This window comes from Heterocephalus glaber, unplaced genomic scaffold (genome assembly GCF_053883595.1).
Source record: "Heterocephalus glaber isolate CG9 unplaced genomic scaffold, H.glaber_assembly_v1.0 deba00001481, whole genome shotgun sequence".
NCBI classification, from domain to species: domain Eukaryota; kingdom Metazoa; phylum Chordata; class Mammalia; order Rodentia; family Bathyergidae; genus Heterocephalus; species Heterocephalus glaber.
The window spans coordinates 23654617-23680624 of record NW_028258317.1 but is presented as its reverse complement, the minus strand read 5'-3'; the positions used below and the strand labels follow the sequence as shown (position 1 = coordinate 23680624).

General features: G+C 34.9%; 1 protein-coding gene across 15 annotated transcripts in view; it reads right to left on the bottom strand.

The window, feature by feature from the left end:
* Window positions 1-26008, bottom strand: part of Lingo2 (leucine rich repeat and Ig domain containing 2) — a 1224968-nt gene that overhangs the window by 721498 nt on the left and 477462 nt on the right. The window lies entirely within an intron of this gene.

Sequence of the window (26008 nt, the reverse complement as noted above, 5' to 3'; positions counted from 1 at the left end):
GTTCTTTCTCTCTATCTCTTGGTCTCCTTCACTTTTGGAAAAGTTCTATCTCCTTGTTTCCTGTTATCCATCTTTTATTTTGGTATTTAATTTGTTTATAATTTGGGTTTCTTACACAAGACAAATCATGTGACATTTAAGTTTGTCTGTCTGATTTATTTCACTTAATATTATGGCCTCAAGTTTCATCTATTTCCCTACAAATGATTCAAACTAATTTTTTATAGCAGTGAATTATTACATTGTGTATAAATACAATATTTTCTTTATCCATTCATCTGCTGATGGATGTATAGGCTGTTTCCAAGATTTGATTACTGTGAGTTGTGCTTTTACAAATAAGAGTATGCATGTATCACTGTAATATTATGTCTTTAATTCTTTTGGGAAGATAATTAGAACAAGAATAGCCGAGTCAACTGAATTTATTTTTAGTTTTTTGAGGACACTCCATAGTGTCTTTCATAGCTATACTACTTTACATTCTCATTAACAATGTAGAAGGATTCCTTTCTCCCATCCCACAGTCTCACCAGCATTTATCAATATTTGATTTCTTGATGACAGCCATTCTTTCTGAAGATGGAATCTCAGTGTTGTTTTAATTTGCACTTTTCTAAAGGCCAGTATTATTGAACATTTTTTCATATACTTATTAAACTGTACTTCTGAGAAGTGTCTATTTCAGTTACTTATTTTTGATTGAATCTTTTAATTTGGGAGTCTAATTTTTTAGTTCTTTTCATATATTCTAGATATTCTTTCTCAGTCTGAGGTGTAGCTTGCAATTTTTTTCCATTCTGTAGGCTGTCTCTTCACTCTGTCAGTTGTTTCCTTTGCTGTGCAGAAGTTTTTAATTTGACAAAATTGCACTTGTTGCCTCTTGATGCTATTTCTTGTACAAGTGGGGTTTTCTTCAGACAGTTCTTCCCTATGCCTATGCCTTCAAAATTTTTACCTATTTTAATCTTCCACCAGTTGAAGTGTTTCTGTTTTAATATTTAGATCTTTGATCTATTTTGATTTGAGTTTGGCACATGGTGAGAGATGTCTAGTTTCAATCTTCTGCATGTGGAATCCTGTTTTCCCAGTACCATTTGTTAAAGAGACTATCTTTCCTCCCAGCCTATATTTTTGGACCCTTTGTCAAAGATCAAGTAGCTGAATGTGCCTGGGGTTATTTCCGTATCCTCTATTATGTTCCACTGATTCAAATGTCTGTTTTTAATCACTCTGGCTTAGTAGAATAACTTGAAATCTAGCATTATGATGTCTCCTACTTTGCTCTTGTTACCCAGTACTGTGTTTGCTATTCTGGGTCTCTTGGTTCTCTATGAATTTTAGGATTATTTCTTCAAGTTATGTGAGGAATATGCTATTTTGATTGGGAGTGTGCTAAAACTATGTATCAATTTTGAGAGTATGACCATTTTGACAATATTGGTTCTGTTTATCCTGAAACGGGATATATTTTCATTTTATCATGTCCAGTTTGAACTCCTTTTTCAGTATACCATAGTGTTCATTGCAAAGGTATTTCTCTTTAGTTAGGTTAATTCCTAGGTATTTAATTTTTCTTAATGCTATTATGAATAATAATATTTTCCTAATATCTTTCTTGATGAGTTCATTATTGGTATACAGGAATAGTATTGATGCTTTTGTATTGATTCTGTATCCTGATAGAGTGCTGAATTTGTTTAATAATTCTAGGAATATTTTGATGGAATTTCTGAGTCTTGTATATAAAGAATCATGTCATTTGCAAATACTGACAGTTTGATGTTTATTTTTTCTATAAATTTTAGGTTATAAATATTAGATTATCAAAAATAGCTCTCATTTGATTGAGATATGGTCTTTCTTTACCTATTTTTCAGGGATTTTTATCATGAATGGATGCTACATCTTGTCAGAGGCTTTTTTTGCATCTATTAAGATGGTCTTATGATTTTTTTCTTGTTCTGTTTATGTGGTATATTACATTTATTGATTTGGTTATATTGAACTATCCTTGCATTCCAAGGATGAGGCCTAATTGGCCATGACATATGATCTTTTTGATGATTTGCTACATTCTGTTTGCCAGTATTTTTTGAGGATGTTTCTGTCTATGTTCATTAAAGAGATGAGCTGTACTTTTCTTTTTTAGTTGGATCTTTTCCTGGTTTTGGAATGAGAGTAATGCTAGCTTCCTGAAATGACTTTGGGGGTACTCCTTCCCCTTCAATTTTATTAAAAATTTTGGGTACTATTGGCTTTAGTATTCTCTAAAGTTCTTGTAGAATTCAGTGGTGAATCCATTAGGCCCTAAGCTTTTCTAATTTGTAGGTTTTTTATTACTGTTTCAATTTTAAATATTTATCTCTACTCTCTTCTTGATTCCAAGGTATCCAGGGATAAATGACATGTAATTCTTAACTTCTCTGTGGGTAAGTAATCTTTTCCTTCTCTTTGCATCTTTCATAATGTTTCTTTACATTTTATATTCTCTAATTTGATACGTGTGGTTGTTGGTGTTCTTTGCTTGGTGGTGGATTTGTTTTGTCTAATTTATCCTGTTTGGTCTGTAGTAAACAGCCATCAGTAACATGGTATTCTCTCTGCTTTGTGGATCTATGATTTAGTGTTTGATACTAATTTGTAGGAAATTCTGTCATTACTGTTTAAAATATTTATTCTGTTCTTTCCTCTTCTTTTGGGTATTCTCATTCTGCACATTTTGTAACTTTATAGCTTTATCACAGTTTTAGGGTTTTCAATGTGCTGTTTCAGTGTTCTCTTTGATGTTCAATTTTGGAAGTTTCTATTACCACATCCTATAGCCAGTCTATAACTGAGTCCATCAAATGCACATTTCATTTCCATTAGTGTTTTTGATTCCTACCATTTTGTTTCTATTCTTTCTTAGAATTTCTACCTCTTTTTAAAGTTCTTAGCATATAATATATATTTTTAAATATCTAATTTAATAAATACAATTTCTTGCTAAATCTGACTCTGGTTCTGATGCAGGCTGTTATTCATGAAACTCTGTTTTTGCCTTTTAGTATGTCTTGTAATTTTTTTTTCAATGTACAGATATAATATACTGAGTAAAAGAAGGTGTAGCACATAGGTCTTTAGCAATGTTTTGGTAAAATGTAAGAGAATATAAATCATAGTACTGTGGTCATAGCTATATAGTCTCAATATTTACTGGGCTTTTGCCCCTGGACTGAGTGTTTCTCAGTAGCTTTCCTCCTTCAGTGTGATATAATGGCTAGGGGGCCTGGGCAAATTTATTCATTTATCTTACTAAAATGGAAGGCTAGATTTCACTGGAGTTGGGTATTTTCATTCCCCTGAAACAGCTGGGCTCTGATCAAACCCCAATAGGTTAAGCTCTGATAAAACAGTTTCTTAAGGACAGCCTTGTTAATAAGAACAGAATGATCTGGAGAAATTGAAAATGGTTACTTTTTTCCTTCTGCCTGCCTGAAGCAGGAGTGGAGTTTTCTCTTATCTTCACAGTGGAAACCTAGTGCAGAACTTGGAGGTAAAACTTACAAAAGTATGAGGATTATACTCTGGAGGACCATTGAAGATTTTAATTCTCAGACTTGTTCTCAACAAGCATCTAGCAATTTGTCAATAAATTTCAGGTTTTGCTAATAGAATTCTCCTAGATTAAAATTCTGCTTCAATAAGTTATGATTCTCTTTAAGTAGTCTATCTCCCGAAATTGGAGGACATTAATTCTCTCTGTGACTACAATTCTTTGACAGACCTAAGAAAGAGTTATTGAGTTTTTTTTCAGTTTGTTTAGTTTTACTTGATAGGACGGAGTTATAACTTCCAGGCTCTTTATTTATTGGCTCAGGTACCCATACTCATCTCAAACAATAAATATCACTTGTCAATACTCTATACACCATTAATATTTATATTTATAACCTCATGCTGGAGAGCATCTATGTATTTATATAGATTTGAAGATATCATAGTTCTTTCTAGACTGGCTCAATGTCAATCAACTGTCTTTTTCTATAGTCTTTTCTTTGTTTCAAGCAGTGCTTTTGAGAACATCACATCACTTATGGGTTAAAAAAATTTTAATTACTATGTAAACAACAAAGGTATTGGAATCATCATGATTCAAAAAAGAGAACTGTAAAAAATTATCTTATTCAGATGATAACAGGTTTTTTATTATCCAGATATGAAGGTATGGAACTGCATTGAAAAATAATTAGTGTTTCTTAGGATTGGCTTTTCAAAGAATAGCAATTTCAAACAACTAACATTTAGACTCGAAACATGAGGAAACTTATTCTAATAATCCTTAATGCATTTTTACTAGCTATAAGTTTAAGTTAACCTTTGGAGCTTTAAAACAAGATGACTTTTCTTGTCATGATGATATATATGTTATACATTCCCCCTTTTCCCCACTAGTCCAATTTTCTTCACTCTGAAATCTGTTAAGATGGATAATTTGCTTCCTAAAATTCTACAGAACAATATAGGGGACATGTTACTGCTGGTCTAGCCATTTTTGTAGGCTACCACTTTTATATCACTCATCTACTATATTTTGATTTGGACCATATATATTTGTACTTATATGAAGAAATTTCACTTTGCTTATATTTAGTTTCTTAAACTGGTAACCCTAATGCTGGACCTTCTACTATCACCTTGTCTGTTGCATACCAAAAACTTTCCTCTAATGATTCCTTTATCTAAAATCATTTCCAAATCCCCTTAAAATAAATACATCTAATTAATTCCACTGACTCTTCCTATTTCAGGAAGTAGAACTTTAATTAATCCTTCTACCTTACTTGACACTTGACCACATATTTGTAAAAGAAATATGCCCCTTAATACATAATACTTATCTTGATTGGCAATTATGATTTCATACATCATTATGATTTGCTTTAAAAAATGTACAAGTATGATAACTCCTTCACTATGTTCCTATGTACAAAGCACTTGGAACACAAAGAGTGACACATCTGTATCTGCTTAGTAAACAAAATGAAAAATAACAGTGTCAAAATACAATTACATCTGTAGCCAACTGGGATATATTGAGATGGTAGATATTAATGAGAAGAAAAACACACAGTATTTGGGGTGAAAAGGATGCAAAGTCAGACTTTAGAATTATTCTCAGGGGTCACTGTTTCCCTATTAACCATTAGATAAATTCACAAATTCCCCTAACCATCCACAATTTCTTTTATATTCTCTATCAAGCCATCTAAAATGCACATTCTAGAGTGTCTTTCCAAATGAACTTATATATTCTCTATCTTTTTCTCTACACTGGGGATTTTAAAAGAAAAATACAAATATACCTTAAGGAGAACTAGGCTTGAGATTAAACTGCAGTGAGAATTGGTCCACTTTTGTCTTGCATTATCTATTTCTAATTTTCAAGGGTGGTGGCTAGGTCTGCTCAATTGCCTTGTAAGGATCCTGTCCTCCCACTGCCACTCTTTCCAGTCAGGAGATACTGTATGGTCCCTTTGGAGGCCTGAGAAATGGCTGTATTGGTATGCACTATCATGGTGAGAGGCAGAAGTAGTGTAATAAAAGCCATCTGTTCTGGGAGCTATAGAAGCGAGAAAGAAACTAGCAAGGAGTCCTGCATATATCACCACATGAAAGCCCCATTAAAATACACGCACTTAGAAAAGAGGATCTTGTCAGAATATGCCTCAATGAGACAATGCTGTAGCTGAAATTACACTGGAATCATTCACTATTAAAAGGAATAGAATAAATGGAAACAAGAAGGCAAGAATAAAAACCTAATGAAATGTTCTCAATGTGTGCTCTCTTAAATTAACTTCCTCTATTTCAAGTAAACAAAATTCAGATCTTCATGTCAACAAAAAGGAGTTTTGAATGAAATAATGATTGGCAGAAGTGAATGTATTTGACAATAAGAACAATCATGCTGTATAGCAAGTATAAAAATAACATAATTTGAGGTTTTATGACATGGGTATTAATACCAAGAATATGAAAAGCTACATTCTTTAGTATACTACAAAGGTACAGAAAGCAGCTAAAATACAAATATTCAGAAAATAAAAATGACCATGCCTGTCCAAAATGCTGGATTTATATCTGGGTGTGATGTTCAGAGATGAATCTTGGTGGGGAGAGGTGGGTCACTGTGGGAATGGCTTGGGAGGGTTATATATCCTTTGATGGCTCTCTGCTTCCCTCTGCCCTGCCATGAACTATTTCTCCTCTATCCATGTCCCTCTTCCATGCCTCCCTGCCTTAGAACCAGGTGACCATGGACTAAAACTTCTACAAACTGTGAGCCAAAATAAACATTTCCTCCTTTAACTTGTGGGTATTTTGTCCTATCAAGAAAAACGTAACTAAGATAGCTGGGCATAGAGCTCAGAATGAAAGCCCAAGTTCAATCCCAGTACCATACAAACAAAACAAAAACAAACCAAACAAACAAACAAAGCCATAGGCAATGAAAAATTTTATGCAAATTTCTGTATATTTGCTCAGGAGTTAATAGTACAACCTCTTGAGATGCTTACTATAGTCTCTGTACTTTCCAATGGTCAGATTTATTCATCCTTCAGATTTAGGCTTTAATTTTATGCGGAAAGAGCTTCCATGATCTCTCTCTTCAAGCTAAATCAGTCCTTGATTACAATTTCCAATTATTTATTTATATGAGCTGATTAATATCTGCCTCCCTTATTACACCAAAAGGTCCAAAGAGGGAAACTGGTTTAGTACTGTACGTTAGGCAGGACAGGGAAAAGAAAAGAGTGCACAATAAACTCATTGAATGAGTAAATAAATAATTGGATGCTTGAATAAATGAGAGTATGAATACAGTCATTGTGTTTCCAGGGAGGTGGTCTGGAGGAACTATGAGATTGGAAAGGTTTAGGCTTTGTGGCCAAAGAGCGCTGGGTTTTGCTACCAGTCCCAAGACTTACTATTAATTCTTTGATTGTCACTTATCTCTGTGTTAATATTCCCACTTTCTTGGGCTGAAATGATAATGTTATTAGTTATTCCATGTACAAGAATACAGTATTTATTAAGTGCTTAAAGAAAACCCCCATTTGAATGGCAAGAATATGTACTTCGGGGTCAAACATGAGTTCAGATCACAGCCACAAATTTAAGAATGTAGTGATCTAGGAGAAACTGCTAATTCTCTTTGAGGTTCAGTTTCCTCATCTATAAATGACAATTACATTTATCTACTCAAGAATTGTGAGGATTTATAGGCCATACTTTTTATCCACAGACTTTTCGAAAAATATTATTTCACTTGGAGACAGTCTTGCTAAGACACTAAGTTGCCCAGGCTGGGTTCAAACATTTTATCCTCTGCCTCAGCCTCCCAGAATGCTAGGATTACAGACATTCACCACCAGACCTGGCTTATATATCATATTTTAAATAAGGTGCTATGTTCTAAGCCTAGACATGGTAAGTAGTTTGTATATCCTTTCATGATTCATACCACTATTCTCTTAGCCATCTAAGATGAACACTCTGAACAGTAATGCAACAATGCTTTCAAAGAAAACAGTACAGATTAAAATACAAACCCTAGGAGAATTAATATTAAAAATGTGCAATGCCCTTGGGGCAATGCACAATTCAAGGGTGGAGTCACAGATTGGAGTTACAAATCAATTGTTGCTGCTAGAATTGCAATTCTATATACAAGTCCAGATTCCTTCACTAACTACCTGATCATGTTATTTACCATTCTAAGTCTTAATCTTCTTCTCTGAGGATAAAAAAATAGTATTAACATTTAAGTTTTTATGATAATTAAATGAGCTAATGAATCAAAACAGAACTATGCCTAGCCTAGAATAATGACTCACCAAAACTAACTCAATATGGGCAGAAGAGAATACGTTCATGAAAGAATAGCTATATTTATTTTATTTTTTAATTTTTTGGTACTAGGGATTGAATTTAGGACCTTGTGCTTGTGAGGCAGGCGCCAGTACCACTGAGCTAAATCCTGGGCCCCAGAATAGCTGTATTTATGATGGGTTGGGGACTTTGTTCTTTTTCCTGATCATAAATAAAGACATTGTGAGAACAATGAAGGCTGCCTTTTTAAAAAAAATAGCAAAAGTATTCAGTAAGTCTAGTATTATGACAAAAATACTTATGAAATGTTTACCACTTTATATCCCACAGAAAGAAAAAATAAATACGCAAGAGCTAATGAAGTAAAGAATGAAACAGATGTGAGAAATTGCAGGTGGAAATTAAGAGTTGTGAAATATAATAATTAAATTAACTTGGTAAATTATCAGTGATAAATTTATATCCCTAGAGAATACTGATTCTAAGTTGTAGAATAAAAGCTCTTGACATCTTCAGGTGTTCATTAAGTTACCATTGTTACCCACTTGGATTATCACAATGAGCTTAAAAATATGTGTCTGAATATAAACAACATAGCTTGAAGTTTTACCATATCTTGTATACAGAAACAATATTAGGTCAAACAGTTTTACAAAGCACTTTAGGGAAGCAGTTCCAAAGGTCTTTAGATTATGACTTTTTTCTTCTTTAATTGAGTAAGAGCTCAGGCTCTGAATCTAGATAGTCTATGATTAAATTTTAGGTCTACATTTTAACTAGAAAAAAAATTACTTAAATTATCTTGACGCAGGAAATAGTGAGGACCCTGCCACAGGTAACTCTTTAACACGAAGATACAAGCAAAAGTGGCTTTAATGATGCTGGAGGCTCAAAGAGTGATTTCTGTCAGTCTTGAGAGCCCGAAATAGAAGTTTGCACTTCCTCATATACCTCTTTTTACATCTACAAAGCTTAATCCCATTGGATTTACACAAAGCAAAGTAGTGGAGAGGGGGAGAGCAAAGAATTCTCACAGGACTTTCTGAGTCCATTCCATTCCTTTAGTGACAGATTACAGAAGTTGTCATGGCTATTCAGGTACATTCTACAGAGAGCCTAGTTACCTAGTTAACCCTGGGTTGCCTAATAACACAATTAACTCATAGTTGCCCAAGTCCATATAGTGGGGTGGTCTGCTCTCTCAATCTGAGCTGCCTTTACCCTACTTATAAAGTGCCTGGTTCTTGTTTCATATGACTATCATAAAAATTAAATTCCGTATATTATATATTAGATTTAGATTTTATAGTATATAAAATATTCAGGGTATAAAACATATATAATGTAATATTTGGTATATATAACATATTTGGATTATGTATTAGCAGATATAGAGAATTAAATTAATATTAGGCTAATTATTAACTTCAAATTTTATTCTTGCTTTAATATTATGAAAGATTCTAAAAGGGAATGAAAATTTATGGGTCAAGAACTGCTGGTTTTGTTGTCAAGAGCAAGATGTATTCTTTTGAATTAAGCTATGAATTTGGAGTCTTCACTATTACAACACTTACATTATCTAAATAATGCAATTAATTTTTTCATGCTGTTCATGGTCTGGGTAAATTTGAATCACTGTAACAAAAACATCTACTCACTGTACAACAAATTAACTTTTTATTACAGGTACTAAAATGTTCTGTAGTCATTTAAATTTCTCCCATAAAAATTATCTTATATTACTCACCTGCAAGATTTTTTAGATGTATGATACATATAAAAGTCAGTTTAGAAAATTCCAATAATCATTTTTTTCTTGTTTTAGTTTAACTAAACTATTGATCCACCTACATTCCTTGTTTTCATAGCTTAAAGATCTCACACTGTGAGTCTCAGTAATTTCACCATACCCTAACCTGACTAAATGGAGAATTTAGGAGGATCATCAGACTCCAACTATGATTACAAGAATATGTGGACTGGTGATGTATTTTTCCAATTACTGCTTTCAGTGTTCACTGTCTATGAACACGCTGAAGCCATTTAGGATATATTATTCTAGTAAATGAGCAGACTGTTCACACAAATTAAATCATTGTTCTGTGTAGATTGTAAAATGCAATATCTTTATTTATTTCATGCTGGAATTAAAAATCCATATCACAAATTCTTAGAAAAAACACATTATTCTTTCCCGGAAATTGTAAATGAGAACAAGTATGTATATTATCAGAAAAGCACTGAAACATATCCACCGCTTTTTCTGGGTAATATATGTAAGATTGATTTATTCCCCAATGCACAACTATATGTACAGTATTTTAACATTAAGCTAAGAAAAGGGATCATACACTAGATCCAGTGGGAAAATGAAGAAATTATCTGTGAGAAGACAAATCAGGACAAAATTGGTGGGTAGGGCTTCTAGGTGAATAAATATGTTTCATAAAACCAGAAAGTCATTGTTTCAGTTTTCTTATTTCATATCTTCTGCCTACATATTTCATTTTTAATTTAAACTATCTGCTATGGTTATTAACAATTACATTACAGAAAGATCACTTCTCTGAAGTGAAATCATTCAAATGACTTGTTTGGCAGAAATTAATGAGTGAATTAGAAGAATGAAAGGAAATAAGTATACACAGCTATGGCTTTGATATATTCAAATGATGTCTGGCTTTATTAGGCTTGTGATAGTAGGAAAGACAATTAAATAAATCCAGAAAACCTTTCAAATAAATTATTAAATGTTTAGGCCAAGCTGAATTTGAGATATTCTATAGGTAGTTGGGTATCTAGGAACAAAAACAACATAGTGACGATAAAATGCATTACCATATTTTTAGGCAGACATTGGAGAAGATGGTTTGGATGGATTATATTAGCCAACACCATGAATCTGAGGGCTAGCAAAGTTCTTCCATCTCAAATGGATAAGTGATACTCCTACTGTACTTAAATTGCCTTCAAAGTTTTGTTCAGTATTACAAAACAATACAAACAACAAAACCCTCTCAATACTACATATGGGTTCCTCCATATATTAGCTCAATTTTAGAGCCAATTTCCAAATTATTAATATTTCATGTAAAGAGGAAAAACAAAGAAAGTGAGAAATTTGAAAGAAAGAGAGGAATAGTGGTTTCTTGAAAGAAAGCCAATGGCACTGGAAAGCTAAGTGGCAAAGAGCCCCACACATAAGATTGAGTAAGCTTTGTGACAAAAGTAGGGAAAATAATATGAGAGGTCTGTCTCAACATGTGTTCAGATTCAGGCAGAAGCACAGTCCCTGAGGTTTGCTTTTAAAGAAGCCACTATAAGATCAAATAAATATTTGTTACAAGTACATGTTGCAAAAATAAAACAAAAACGTACAGGTAGCTTAAAGAAATATTACAATAAAAGGGGGAAAATGCATTTTAAGGTGCATTTTATACACTCAGACTTGACTCTAAATGCATTACTTGAGTTCAGAGATGATGTTCTGTATATCCTTTTATAATACTTAGAATAAACTTATCACTAGAAATGATAGATCATTTAAGGTTATTTTTAAGAGGACCTATCAATTTACAATTTTTAAATTTCTGCTTGCTATCAAATTATGCCAAAAGAATAAGACACACAAATGTTAATAAGCAGTGTAAGATTTTCAGCTAGTTATTATAAATTAATTATATCTATTTGCTTAGTTAAGGTTATACCTAAAAATTTGCATGGATTTACAAATACACGATTTATATGAATATAAATATACCTTATAATATAAAATCTATAACAATACACAAAACACTATCAAAATTTTAATACAAGCTATGAAAAATGATCAAGAAATTACTGCTATAAGATAGTGAAGACATTTCCTTCTGACTTGTTAACATATGACCCTCAAGAAGGTGAAGTCTCTGTTAAGTTCAGGAAGGTATCTGAGGAATTAAATTCTAGGTAGACGCTCTCAGAGAACTGCAAACTAATGGCTGGTTTAACTTTGTTGTCCAGTGTCAAAGAAGCCATTTATTTTGGAGTGGGCCTATCAGCTGCTTAAAGAGGCCCATGGCACTTAACTGAGCTCCAACTAAGGGAAAGTTACAGGATTTATTTCCCCTAAACACAACTTGATTAGAAAAGCCTTCATATGAAATGTGCAAAAAAGATGAGGAGAGGCTTTTAAATAAGTGCTATTCAGGTCCAGAGACAGGCTTAAGATCAATGGCTTACATTAGGTAGAGGTGAGGTGGGTGGAGAGAAGAATGGAAAATTACAGGAAGCACTTAAATGGTTTTGTAAAGCAATCTACAATGAAACAATGAAGACAAAACCCCTAAGAGAGAGTCCCCATTTTGTCTTTCTCATACACTCACACACAAATACACAGAAGTCTTACTTGGTTCTCTCTAAATCGATTCAGTGAATTCACAGACATGTGTAGAAACTTACTGTAGGCAGTTTTTCCACTCAAAGTTGTGAAGCAAGCTAAGAGCTTGGACACGCATACTTCCTGCCTCTTTTTACCTATCCCACTTAACAGTGATAAATGTTTTCATATAACTCCTAGTTTTTCATAATCGACAGTGATATTTTTCAGGTACTGGATTATTCAGGGCCCATTTTTGTCATCTAAACCAACTACCTAATAACCCTCATATTTTACCATATGGCAGTTCATACATTTTGTCAGAATGAGGGGTATAATTGTCACTTAAATTCATAGACCACTTAGAAAGCACTTAAATTTTCACAAAACAATATATCAGGGCTTTGGAAAATAAAAGATGAAGTGTCCTCAAAAAACAGATATTCATTATAAGTAAAGAGAACATGGAACGAGTACGGCCAAATTTATAACAGAAAAAGACAAAATGTAGAAAAGAAAAATGAAATATTAATTTTAAGAGTATTAATGAAAGTGTCATGGAGGTGGTCAAAATTAAGATGTTTATATAACTTAAGCATAAAATAAAAGATAATGTGGATCTTTATTTTTTAAGCCTTTATTAATACCTTTTATTAAATTAAATTACATCACTTTGGGAGACACAGCATATTTTGGGTTTAAACTATAAAAATAGGCATTTATAGACATTTTTCTGACCATATCTGAACTTTGTGGTTTTTCACAATTCGCGAGTGCTGTAGAAATGTAAACCCCATGAATTTCAGAGGTCCACTGTATTTTTCCTGGTGTCTTAATCAGTTATAATCATTATGCATATATTTCCCCCCTTGTTTCCTCATTTTCATATTTTGTCACCTTTTTCCCGAGAGAGCATGAGAGAAGGAAGGTGAGCTTGGCAGATGCCTCTGTTTGTTTGTTTTTTAACATATATATATTTATTGGTACATTTTAGGTATAATATACATTTACATTTCTCATTGGGTGTTTGTACCAGAACATGATGTATCTTAGTTTTTATTTTTTCTCCCATTACCTGTGCACCCTTCACCCCCTCCACCCTTCCCTATTTACACAGAGTTTGATTCCATTTTTTTTTTCTCATAATTTTTTCTTTCCCTTCTTCCCTTTCTCCTTTCCCTTCCACCATCCCCAAACCCTTGGACCTTTTATTTCAAATTATCAATTATTCATTTTAATCATTTTCATCCTTATTTACACTTTCAGTTTCTCACACTAGAGAAACTATTCGGTATTTACACAGTGTGTCCTATTTATTTCACTTAAGAGTATGGCCTCAATATGCATCCATTTAGCTATAAATGTCTCTAGTTTCTCATTCTTTATGGCTGAGTAGTACTCTATTTTATTTAAAAAAACACATCTTCTTTATCCAGTTTCCAGTCAATGGGCACTTGGGCTGTTTCCAAGCTTTATCTATTTCAAACTGTGCCGCTATAAACATAGGTGCACATATATCGCTGTGGTATCATTCTTTCAATTCTTTGGGGAAGATACCCAGTAAGGGAATAGCTGGGTTAAATGGGACCTGTAGTCCTCGTTCTTTGAGGTATCTCCATACTGATTTCCACAGTGGTTGCACCAATCTACATTCCCACCAACAATGGAGATCTTTAAAGTATTGAGTAATGCCAGTTAGGTCATAAATAGGTTAAGCAAGGTTCCCCATACTTTCTCAGTTTACTTACAAACAGAAAATTCAGATACTGGATGACCTAGCTGAAGACTAAATCTCTTGAAGCTCTAAGAAAGTGGGAGTAGTCTTAGTCTCTTCAAAGTCCTTTAATCATATTAAATATGGGTAAAATAAATGATACATATACTCCTAGCTTTAGTATCTATCTCCTCCACTTAACACTGCTACCATACTAGGAAACTTCAAATTGCACTCATAACCTATGTTATCCTGAAGATTTGCCTGAAAATTTCTTGCTATCTCTTCTTTTCCTCTTCATATGATAGCCTTGCTATCTTCCTGCAACCCACCTTTCTACCCTATGACTATCACTTCTTGCAACTCTCCCACTAATTTCCATAAAATATACTTAATTTTCTCAGAACATCCATTTGTTCCTAAGCTAAAAGCCTCTTAATTTCATTTATTTGTTTCTATTAAGACTACTCAGTTACTATGTCAGTGACACTCTTTAATACTTAGCTTGATTCTCCCATCCTTTGCTCTTGCTTTGCTGATAGTGTGTAAAAAAACCAGTCTGAACACTTTGTTTCTTTATGTCCTCTCCTGAGCTGCCTGGTGATGCTGAAAAAATTTAAAATAGTCTGTTAATTTGTATCATTATAAATTTATGATTCCCTATTCTCTGCTAGGTCTTTAACACTGTTCAGTATCATTTAGTTAAACCATTTACTTTCCTGGAAATGGCCATTTAAGCCATCATCGCTTTTCTCTCATTATGTTCTTTCTACCCTCAGCACAAACCCTTTGCTGCCTACTTCACAGAAAACAATCTGAGGCCATCAGTTAGGAACTCCCAAACTTTCTTCTTCCCACATTGAAATCTATCCACACTTGCAGCCAGCAGGTTAATCATCTCTCTGCTGACATGAAGGAGTAAGAGATTTTCCGTACTTCAAGGCTAACTTCACTCCTCTTTCAAGAGCATAATATTTGATTACCACCCATTTGTATTTTCCCACTCTTCTACTCAGCTCTTTTTCTTCCACAACGAACAAGTTTAACATTTCTCAAACCTTCCTAAATTAGTCTCCTTTCCTGAAGGAACCAAATGTTTTCTGCTTATTACTTTGAATACTTGTTATCAGAAGAAATCACTTTCTCTCCATTCACTGTTCATTCTGCCTACCTGGCATTCTGTCCTAGAATCAATTTACATTGCTCTTACCAAACTCATCAATCTCCCAAGTACTGGGGATCGAACTCAGGACCTCGCACTTGTGGGCAGGTGGTGGAACCACTAAGCTAAATCCCTGGCCCCATTCTCTTCTAGTTTGATATTTCTGGGGAAGCATCTTCTGCTTACATAAAATCCAACTTCTATATCTAATAAAGACCAGTCCTATGTGAGTCAGCACCATATCTTCCATTGTGTATTAAATATCAGGAGTCAGTATATTATATTCAACATGTCTGAAAATAAATTATTCCTTTACTTTCATTTGTCTTTTTGTGTAATCCACAAAAAAACATTTAACTTGGTTAATTGCATGAACCCAAATTAATTTTCAAATCTTCCTACTTCTCAATTTTTGTATGCCTTTTCAGTAATAAATCTTAGGGACTCAATGTCATCATCAGACCACATAATCTCTTGTCTGATCTTCTGTCATGTCTAAATGAATTGACTTTCCCCATTCCAAACTATGTTCCACATAGTAGTTTGACTTATTTTCTTCAAAAATACAAATTGTATTATGTCACTCCCTTAGGGTATTAGTGCTAATGCTAAACTTAATACACAATAAAAGCAAAACTTGATTTGACATATATGAGGTCTGACTTCATCTCCCTGAACATCTCACTTTTTCTATATTTATTTTCACTCTTTGCCACAGACTCATCTATGCCTCAGCCACAAAAACATCTACTATTCTGGTATACATGGACATTCAACACTTTGTGAATTCATGTCTCTGGGTAATCTGCTTCTTTCAGTTTTCCTTTCTTCCTTCAAGGTTCAAGTCACCAACTGTTCTTTAAAGCCTTGCTAATTCCATTTACAGTACATTGTGTAAGAATGATGGCAAGTATCTCACACAGAACTCCTTGGAATCTCAACATGCAAAAACTTCCTATCACCTATCCAGAGATATTTTTGATAATTACATGCAGTTGCATACTTATGACTCAAGAAAAAAAGAGAGGAACATTATTTGATCTGATTGCAATCTGAATCTATTCTAGAGCAAACTATTTCTTCAAGAATAAACTCTGTATACTTTTAATCACTCTAAATAAAATGGATTCAGGGTTACAAAGGAGATTAGAAGGAGAAATGTGTGTGGTTCTTTCAAAATGTAGTACAAATTATCTTGTCTACCTTTTCTTAGAAAATGAATTAATGAACATAACATGTTTTAATAACACAATTTGTGCTCATTTTACGGGGAATGTAGCTTAGAACTGTTTAGAGGGACTTATTGGGATATGGTCTCTTAAGCTGCCCATTGCTACATTCTCAAATTTGAGTATTTAGAAGATAGAATATTTCCTACTCAAGAAAATACACATTTTTGCCAATGTTTAATAGCTAGTTAAAAGTGCCAAAGTTTGTCCATTATATACAGAAAGTTTTGATATACACAATAATTATCTTAAAATTCACTGTGTTTATATGTGCAAGAAAAAAAGGAAAATTTTCATGGGTGGGAATAAAAGCCAAGTGGTCCAAGTATTTAACCTGATATTATATGTATTTAAAAAAATTAGTCTCTGTGTATCATGAAAGGACCAATAAATATAAGCTTTTTATTGCCTTTATTGAGTTTATAATCTATTGAGGGTAACTACAGATACAGGCATGTAAAAACTGAAATAAAAGTAAACCTAAAAGAGTTCAAAAGAAATACTGCAAGCATTCCATTATCAGATATTAAATAAAAGTATACAATCAAAAGTTGCTATAGGAATTCATAGGAAGAAAAAATCTTTTTCTAGGGGAAAATAAGTGAAGGTTTTTTTGGACTATGCATTATGAAATACAGAGGCATTTTTATTTTACCTTAGGAAGATTCTAGGCTGTGTTTTTTGGGTCTAAATCTGCATAATTACAGAAGAGCCAAGTAGTCACTGTTTCCTTACAAATTTCAAAGTTGTATCACTCTTTTGCTAACCACTCCCACTATGAATATTAAATAAAGCAGTCTAAAAGTTCAGTCAATGACATTTCTTTTCTCCAGGTAACTTAAAACAGTCTTGAAGGGTAGGCCTGTATGACAGTGTCATTACTGCCGGGATAAATGGCATGTTATATCAAAGTTAAAACAGGCACATCAAAGTTAAAACAGAATTACTAAAAACTCTAAGTAGAGAGCAATGGGACAAATTTCATTTTTCTGTCCTATGACAGGCACTAGATATCAATACTCAAGAGAACACTACAGGTATGAGATAATCTTTGCTCCTGGATGCAATTTTTCCCTCTGGCCAATCCTAGCACTCTGGGGTCTAATGGGACTTTACTTTTTGCCACCCTTGTTATGAGTTATCCAGTCTATTCTCTGGTGTGGAGGAAAAGGCAAGCAGATATGGTTTGGTCCTAAAACAAACACAGCCAGTGGTCTCTGATGTCATTCACTGGATGCTTATCACATGTCTGAGGTTCCTCACCATAGCCAAGCACAGGATCTGCTAAGGAGCTTTTATGGGATCCTGATGCTTGGCCTCATCTCAAGTCACAATCCCTGGGGTGGTGTGGGTATCACACTTTTGAAAGCTCTCTGTAGTGATTCTAATATACATACAGTCTTATTAAATGCTGTATATAATGAAGATCAGGGTTTCTCAAACTTTAATGTATATATGAATATCCTAGATATTTGTTAAAATGCAGATTCTGACTCAGTAAGTCAGGGTAGGACTTGAAATTCACTTCCAATAAGCCCTCAGGTAATCCTGAAGCTGCTGACATAAGACCCACATACTAAGCTGCAAATCTGTATAGCATTATTTGGCAGAGTTGTTTGAAAATCTTGAATCCTAAACTCCAAACCTAAGAGATTCTGAATCCTTCCATAGGGTATTTTCTCAAAATCTATAATTAAAATTCTCCAGCAACACTGAATCCACTGTCCAATGTGTGTATATAGCAGAAGCTCCTGCTTCAAGGTGTCCAAAGCAAATCTCATCTTTCTCAAAAGCCCAGATCTATCCCTCAGTAGTGCGCCCTTCCCCATGGAGGCAGTGCCCTTGGCTATGGATTATAGATGAGGGACAGGAGCTGGATCAATGAAAGAACAGCATTTTTAACTTCCCTCAGGGCTGATTTCTCCCATAGCAGTTCAGATGCTATCTTATTACCAAAGTAGGTCTTTCAGCTACAGATCAGATGGAAGGTTCTTCTCACTTCCCCCAGAGAGCCTGCCACATCTCAAAGTCCAGAGATCAGCCAATCTTAAGATGCTCCTGTTTCTTCCAAAAGAAATACTACTAACACTTGATTTTTAGTTTGTTAAGTAGTATTACACCTCTCTTGAAGAAGATATTAAATAAGACAAAAGAGTTAGTTTAAAAGAAAGCTTCATATGAATAAAACAAAGTAAGGAAAAGATGAGTTTTTGTTTTTCCCCAGCAACAGGGCATATGCTTTATATGGATTTTGGGTGTTTTTATATTCATACATGTAAACATATATGTGTATGTACACATATATACACATCAAGAAGAAAGTGAATTCAGACTAACTTCACTCCTTTAACCAAGCACTCACCTCAGAGATAGAGATTAGATCTAATTCCAGCTCATTGTCTGTGGGCTTTAGTTTACCATCTGTGAAATGAAGGAGCTGGACTATACAAACATCTCAGCAACTGCCTCTGGATTTCTTGCATGCCAACCAATGCGTCAAGTCAGTAGCAAATCATTATTCCTCTTTAGACACCTATGAGACACACTGTGTGACATGTACTTTTACAGATGGGGAATGGGAGGAGAAGTAGCAATACTATCTATTCCTCAAGGGCAAAATAATCAAAGAGATTTGGTTCCTGCTCTAGAAGAATTCTTCACGTGGTAGTCTTTCAGCAATCTTCAATAAATCAACATTCACATAACTTGAAGTTAGAATTGCAAGACAAGCCAATGGATTCCATAGCTGATGCACTTAAATACATCTCTCATTCCCTGGGGTAAATCAAAACTGATCTGGTTAGAGCTTTCTGCCCACTCCATCAGAAGGAAGAATCCTCCTAAACAAGAAAAAGAACATAGGAGATACAAGTGTCAACCAATTCAAAATAAATATATCCATTGTAGACAGTATTAACAACAAGAATTGATGTGCGTTGGAATGATCAAGGACAGTATCAAGGATCAAGGTGTTTAGACAGGAATGTATACTAGGAGAAAGTCTTCATGTTGGTTGGCTTCCTTTTAAGGGAAATTTCTATGAATATAATTACGTAACCATCAATCTGGGGGTCATCCAAGTGCAAAAAGTTAATCATTGAAAAGACAGAAAACTTTTCCATTCCAGAGATTAAAGACCAACAGAAACAGACAAATTAGATGGAAGATTAGGACTCAAAAGGTCCATAGGTAAACAGGAAGGGGTTTCACAAAATACTTTAGTATATTTGGGGATAAATAAGAGCTTAGATTGACCCACCAATATTGAAAGATAAATAAACAGGAAAGATGGGAAAATCTGAAATGAAAATAAGAAAAAATAATGTTACAAATGATAAGAAAAATTCAGATCCTACTTTTCAATTATGAGTTTTTAATGAAGAAGAAAAGGTTTTAGACTGCAACTGTTTTATTTGCTCAAGGAAATAAAAGAATACAGACTCAACAAAAACATTATATATTTATGTATTTTTATTTATCTTAAAAATGATTCAGACAGATATAGAGACACCAGAATATTTCTTAGAGTTGAGAAATACGTAAAGAACCAATGCTCATGATTAAAATATTGGAATAAAAAAGTATATAATCAATACTTGGGATATACTATTGTGGATAACAGATTGAGTATACTATGTGGAGCACAAAGAAAAAATGGGAATTGATTAAACAAACTTAGGTAAACAAAGTAAGGTATTTAATGTAATAAAATACTATTAGATGGACTGCCCCAGCATACGGAGGACCAGAGCTCCCCCACCCCAATACCAGGAGGTGAGACTCTTGGGCCAGCATACCACCACCCATGAGTGCCAAGAAACAGACACCCCCCCAGTGCCAAGGAGGTGAGCTGCATTGGTGCCAGCAGCACACCCCTCCTTCCCCACAGCTGTGATGAGCCATTACCTTGATCCTCACCACAGAGTTGCAGGGGTCATAAAGGACACTGTTCTGAGCTCCAGAAGATAGAGCAGAAGTGAACAACAGAAAGAGGGCTTCTCTGAGGCTACTTGATGAAAACTGAAGCCCACTGGAAAAGTGAATAAAATCTCTGCAATAAAGGCACACCAGACCACCTTAGTTGGGGGAGCAGTAGTGTGGACCAGAGCAGTGTGGCAGCAAGCAGATCCAAGGCACAGATCCAACCTGACCCCAGAGGATTGGGCACACTGCCCCAAGCCAAGGCCCCACTTGGAAAAGAGCTGCACAGGCACAAAACCAATAGCCAGAGGTATGCCCCAACATCATCAGTAAGTGTGTGAGACCCTAGCCAGAAGCTTGCTAACAAAATATGAAATGAGGTGCACACCCCCCACCCAAAGACCCTCCCAGACAAAAGGTACATAGGGGTTCTAGTCAGAGGCACACCTAGATACCATCCCAACTGTGCACAATCCAAAGCCAGTAACCCAACCAGACACCACGTGAGCTCAGGGATGCAGAAGGCAACCACTCTAAACCCAGGAATTAGTGCACTGGTGAGCAACACAGAAAAGGCTGCTCAGTGGCTTGCTGAAAATTGAAGACCACTGGGTGAGTAAAAAGTTGCCTCAACAAAGGCAAAGCAGGATACAACTACTGAAATGAGAATGTATGTAAACAAGCCTCAAAACCAGAATTCCAGATCACCTAAAGCAACCCCAAAGTAAAACAAGATGGAACAATCTAATACTCAAACACCTGCACTCCCTGAACTGGCAAAGGAAGAGGATCAGGAAAATATGAAATCAGAAATAATCTCTCAGATAACAGCAGAGATTGTGCCCATAGTGCAAGACATGATTAATAAGTCTAGAGCAGACAGATAAAAAAAGAGGAGCTGAGAAACATGATGGAATCCCAACATAGGAAACAAATGGAATCCATAAAACAGATGCAAACAGATTTTCAGAGATTAAAAACTCCACTGAAAGTTTATGCATCAGAATGAGCCAATGTGAAGGCAGAATTTCAGGTATAGAAGATAAGATTGCAATTAATGACTGGGAAAAAAAATTCCTTAGAATTGTAAGAGACCACAAGAAATCAATCCAGCAGCTGCGAGACAATGCAAAGAGGAATAACATGAGACTGACAGAAGTCAATGAAGAAACTGTAGAGAGCCCAGACAATATAAATAAAACTGTTCTCAGAAGTGATGGCAGAAAACTTCCCAAGTAGGATAAAAGAACTTGACATAGAGATAAGCAAGGCATATAGGACTCCAACTAGGCTTGATCAAAAAAAATCTACACTGATGGGGGATTTAGCTCAGTGCCATCATGCCTGCCTCACAAGCACAAGGTCCTGAGTTCAATAGCCAGTACCAAAAATAAAAACCTACACATAGGCACATAATAGTTAAGATTCCAAAAACCCAACAGAAGAACAAAATTGTACAAGCACTTAGAGAAAAGAAACAAATCACATACAAAGGAAAGCCCACAGAATCACAGGAGACTTCTCAACACAAACCATCAAGGCAAGAAGAGCATGGAGTGACGTATTTCAAGCCCTAAAGGAAAACACCTTCCAAACCAGATTCACGTACCTTGAAAAACTATATTTCAAAAATGATGGAGAAATAAGATACTTTCATGACAGAGAGCACCTTAGGAACTTCACGAATACCAAACCAGCACTCCAAAATTTTTAAAAATATCCTAGGAAAAGACAAAGAGGATCACAACCTCAGGAACCCCAGCAGAATGAATCCATTGGGCATGACAATTAGAAATTAATTAATTAAGAAATTAAACGCAAAGGGGGAGAATCCAACAAAAAGAAAAAGTCATGAGAATGATAAGTCAATATGTATCAGTTATAACCATCAATGTTAATGGCCTCAATTCACCAATCAAAAGAAACAGACTGGCAGAATGGGTCAAGAAGCAAAATCCAACAATATGCTGCATACAAGAAACACACTTAATTCAAAAAGAAACTCATAGACTGACAGTTGAAGGGTGAAAAGAAATGTGACAGAAATGTGACAGAAACCAAAAAAAAGCAGGAGTAGCTGTCCTCTTTGCAGATCAAGTGGATTTCAAACCAACAATGATTAAGAGAAACAAAAAAGTATACTACATCCTTGTAAAGGGAACAATCCAAAAGGAAGAGATGATAATCATAAATATATATGCACAAAACATTACTGCGCCCAAATGAAACAAATATTAACAGACATGAAAAATCAAATAAGCACTAAAACAATAGCAGTGGGGGACCTCAATACACCCGTCACAAATAGATAGATCAACTACACAAAAACTAAGCAATGAAATACAAAAACGCAATCAAACTCGTGAACAAATGGGGTTAACAAATGTTTACAGAGTGTTCCATTCCACAAAAAAGTATACACATTCTTTTCCAGCTGCACACGTGTTTTTCTCCAAAATAGACCACATACTTGCTCATAGAACTTGTTTAAGTAAGTGCAAAGGAATTGAAGTTATCCCCTGTATATTATCAGCCCATAGTGTGATGAAATTGGAGATCAATAGCAAAAGAAACTGCAAGAATTTCATAAACACATGGAAACTGAATAACACTGCTGAATAAACAATGGGTCACAAAGGAAATTAAAGAAAAAAATCAGACTGTTCCTACAATTAAATGACAATGATAATACAACACATTGAAATCTATGGGACACAATGAAAGCAGTCTTACAAGGGAAATGCATAGCAGTCAATACTCATATTAGACAAACAGAGCGAGCTCAATTAAACAACCTGATGCTGAATCTCAAGCTTCTAGAAAAAGACAAGCAAGACAAACTCAAAGCTCATAGAAGGGAGGAAATGATAAAGATCAGAGCAGCAATCAATGCAATGGGGACTAAGAGGACAATACAAAAAAATCAATGAAGCCAAGAGTTGGTTCTTTGAAAGAATAAACAAAATTGACAAACCCTTAGTCAACCTTATCAGAAAAGGAAAGAAAACACCCAAATCCATGAAATTCAGAAGAAGGATGAAATTACAAAGGACTCATAAGAAATCCAGAGGATCATCAATACCTACTTCGAGAACCTATATGCCAATAAGATGGAAAATACAGAAGAAATGGGCAGATACCTAGACATGTGTGAATTATCAAAGTTGAATTAAGACCTAAAAATTCTAAACAACCCAATATCAATCAATGAAATTGAAAATGGAATTAAAAACTTATCAACTTAGAAAACCCCAGACCCTGACAGCTTAACTGCTGAATTCTAACAAGACATTTAGAGAGGAACTACTACCACTATTGTTTAAACCCTTGAATGAAATTGAAAGAGAAGCAAATACTCCCAAATTGATTCCTGGAAGCAAGCATCACCTTGATCCCCCAAGCAGAGAAAGACCCAACCAAAAAGGAGAACTATAGGCCAATCTCACCAATGAATACAGATGCAAAAATCCTTAATAAGATACTGACCAGTTGAATGCAGAAGATCATCAAGATCGTACAACCTGATTAAGTGGGATTCATCCCAGGGATGCAGGGGTGGTTCAACATATGCAAATTGATCAATGTAATACATTATATCAATAGAGCCAAGGACAAAAACCATATGATCATCTCAATAGATGGAGAAAAAGCATTTTAAAAAATTCAACACCCATTCATTACAAAAACCCTACAAAAAACTGGAAGAGATAGTCTCTACCTCAATTTGATAACAGCCATCTATGAAAAACAAACAGCCATATCATACTAAATCGTCGAAAACTGAAATCCTTCACACTAAAATCAGGAACAAGACAAGGATGTCCACTATCACCACTCCTGTTCAACATAGTTTTGGAAACATTAGCCACAGCAATTAGACAAGACAAAGAAATAAAAGGAATAAAGATAGGAAATGAAGAAGTCAAATTGTCATTATTTGCAGATGACATGATACTATATAGAGAAGACCCCAAGAACTCCACCAAAAGTTTTTTAGACTTAACAAACAAATTCAGTAAAGTAGCTGGATACAAGGTCAACACACAAAAATCAATAGCTTTTCTCTACAGGAACAAGAGACTCACTGAGAAAGAAATAGGGCAAACAATCCCTTTCACAATAGCACCCCAAAAAACTGAAATACATAGGAATCAACCTAACAAAAGAAATCAAAGACCTCGTCTCTGAAAATTATAGCACTCTGAAAAGAGAGTTTCAAGATGATGCCACAAAATGGAAAGACATCCCTTGGTCCTGGGTAGGAAGAATCTATATAGTGAAAATGGCTATATTTCCAAAACTGCTAGATAGATTCAATGCAATCCCAATTGAAATTCCAGCAGCATACTTCACGGACCTTGACAAAACAATTCAAAAATTCATTTGAAACAAGAAAGGACCTAGAATAGCAAAAGCAATTCTAGGCAACAGAGACATGGCAGAAGGTATCACAATTCCCAACTTGAAACTATACCACAAAGCTACTGTGAGAAAAACAGCATGGTACTGGCAAAGAAACAGACCTGAGGAGCAATAGAACACATTAGAAAATGCAGAAACAACTCTCAGCCACCTCATTGTCAACAAAGGAGACAAACATATTCACTGGAGGAAAGAGAGTCTGTTTAATAAATGGTGCTGGAAAAATTGGGTTTCAACTTGCCAAAGATCAAAACCAGACCTATATCTCTCACCATGCACTAAATTAAAATCAAAATGGACTAAAGATCTAGATATTAAAACAGAAACGCTGAACCAGTTGGAACAGAGGTTAGGTAGAACTCTTGAAGACATTGGCGGAGGAAAAGATTTTGTGAACGAAACCTCGGTTGCCCATGAACTAGCACAAACAATCAACAAGTGGGATCTCTTCTTATTAAAAAGCTTCTGCACAGCAAGGGAAACCACCAACAGCATGAAGAGACAACCCACAATGTGGGAAAAAATTTTCACCTGCTGTTTCTCAGACAAAGGTCTACTATCTAGAATCTATAAAGAATTTTAAAAAATCAGACCTCCCAAATATAAAGACCCATTCCAAAAATGGGCATCAGAAATAAACAGACATTTCTCAGAAAAAGAAGTAGAAATAGCAAATAAATATATGAAAAAATGTTCAACATCGCTGGTCATTGGAGAGACACAAATGAAAACAACACTGACATTCTACCTCACCACAGGAAGAAAGGCTGCTATCATAAAATCAACCAATAACAAGTTTTTGGAGGGAAAGAGTAACCTTGTCCCACTGCTGGTGGGAGTGTAGACTGGTGCAACCACTGTGAAAAATCAGTGTGGAGACCCCTCAAAGAAATAGGACTGGAAGTCCCATTGGACCCAGCTATTCTCCTGCTGGGTATCTTCTCCAAAGAATAAAAAGAATCATACCACAGTGATACATGTGCACCCATGTTCATAGCAGTACAATTTGTAATAGCTAAAACTTGGAAACAGCCCAGTTACCCATCAACTGGAGACTGGATAAAGAAAATGTGGGTTTTAAAAAAAAAATAAAATGGAGTACTACTCAGCCATAAAAAATGAGAAATTAGAGACATTTATAGCTAAATGGATGCACACTGAGGTGATACTCTTAAATGAAATAATTAGGACACACGTGTAAATACCGAATAGTTTCTCTAGTGTGAGGAATTGAAAGTGTAAATAAGGACTAAAAGGTGTAATAGATAATGTGAAATAGGAAGAAAATGGGCAAAGGGGAAGGGGAAGTGGGAGGGGTAGGG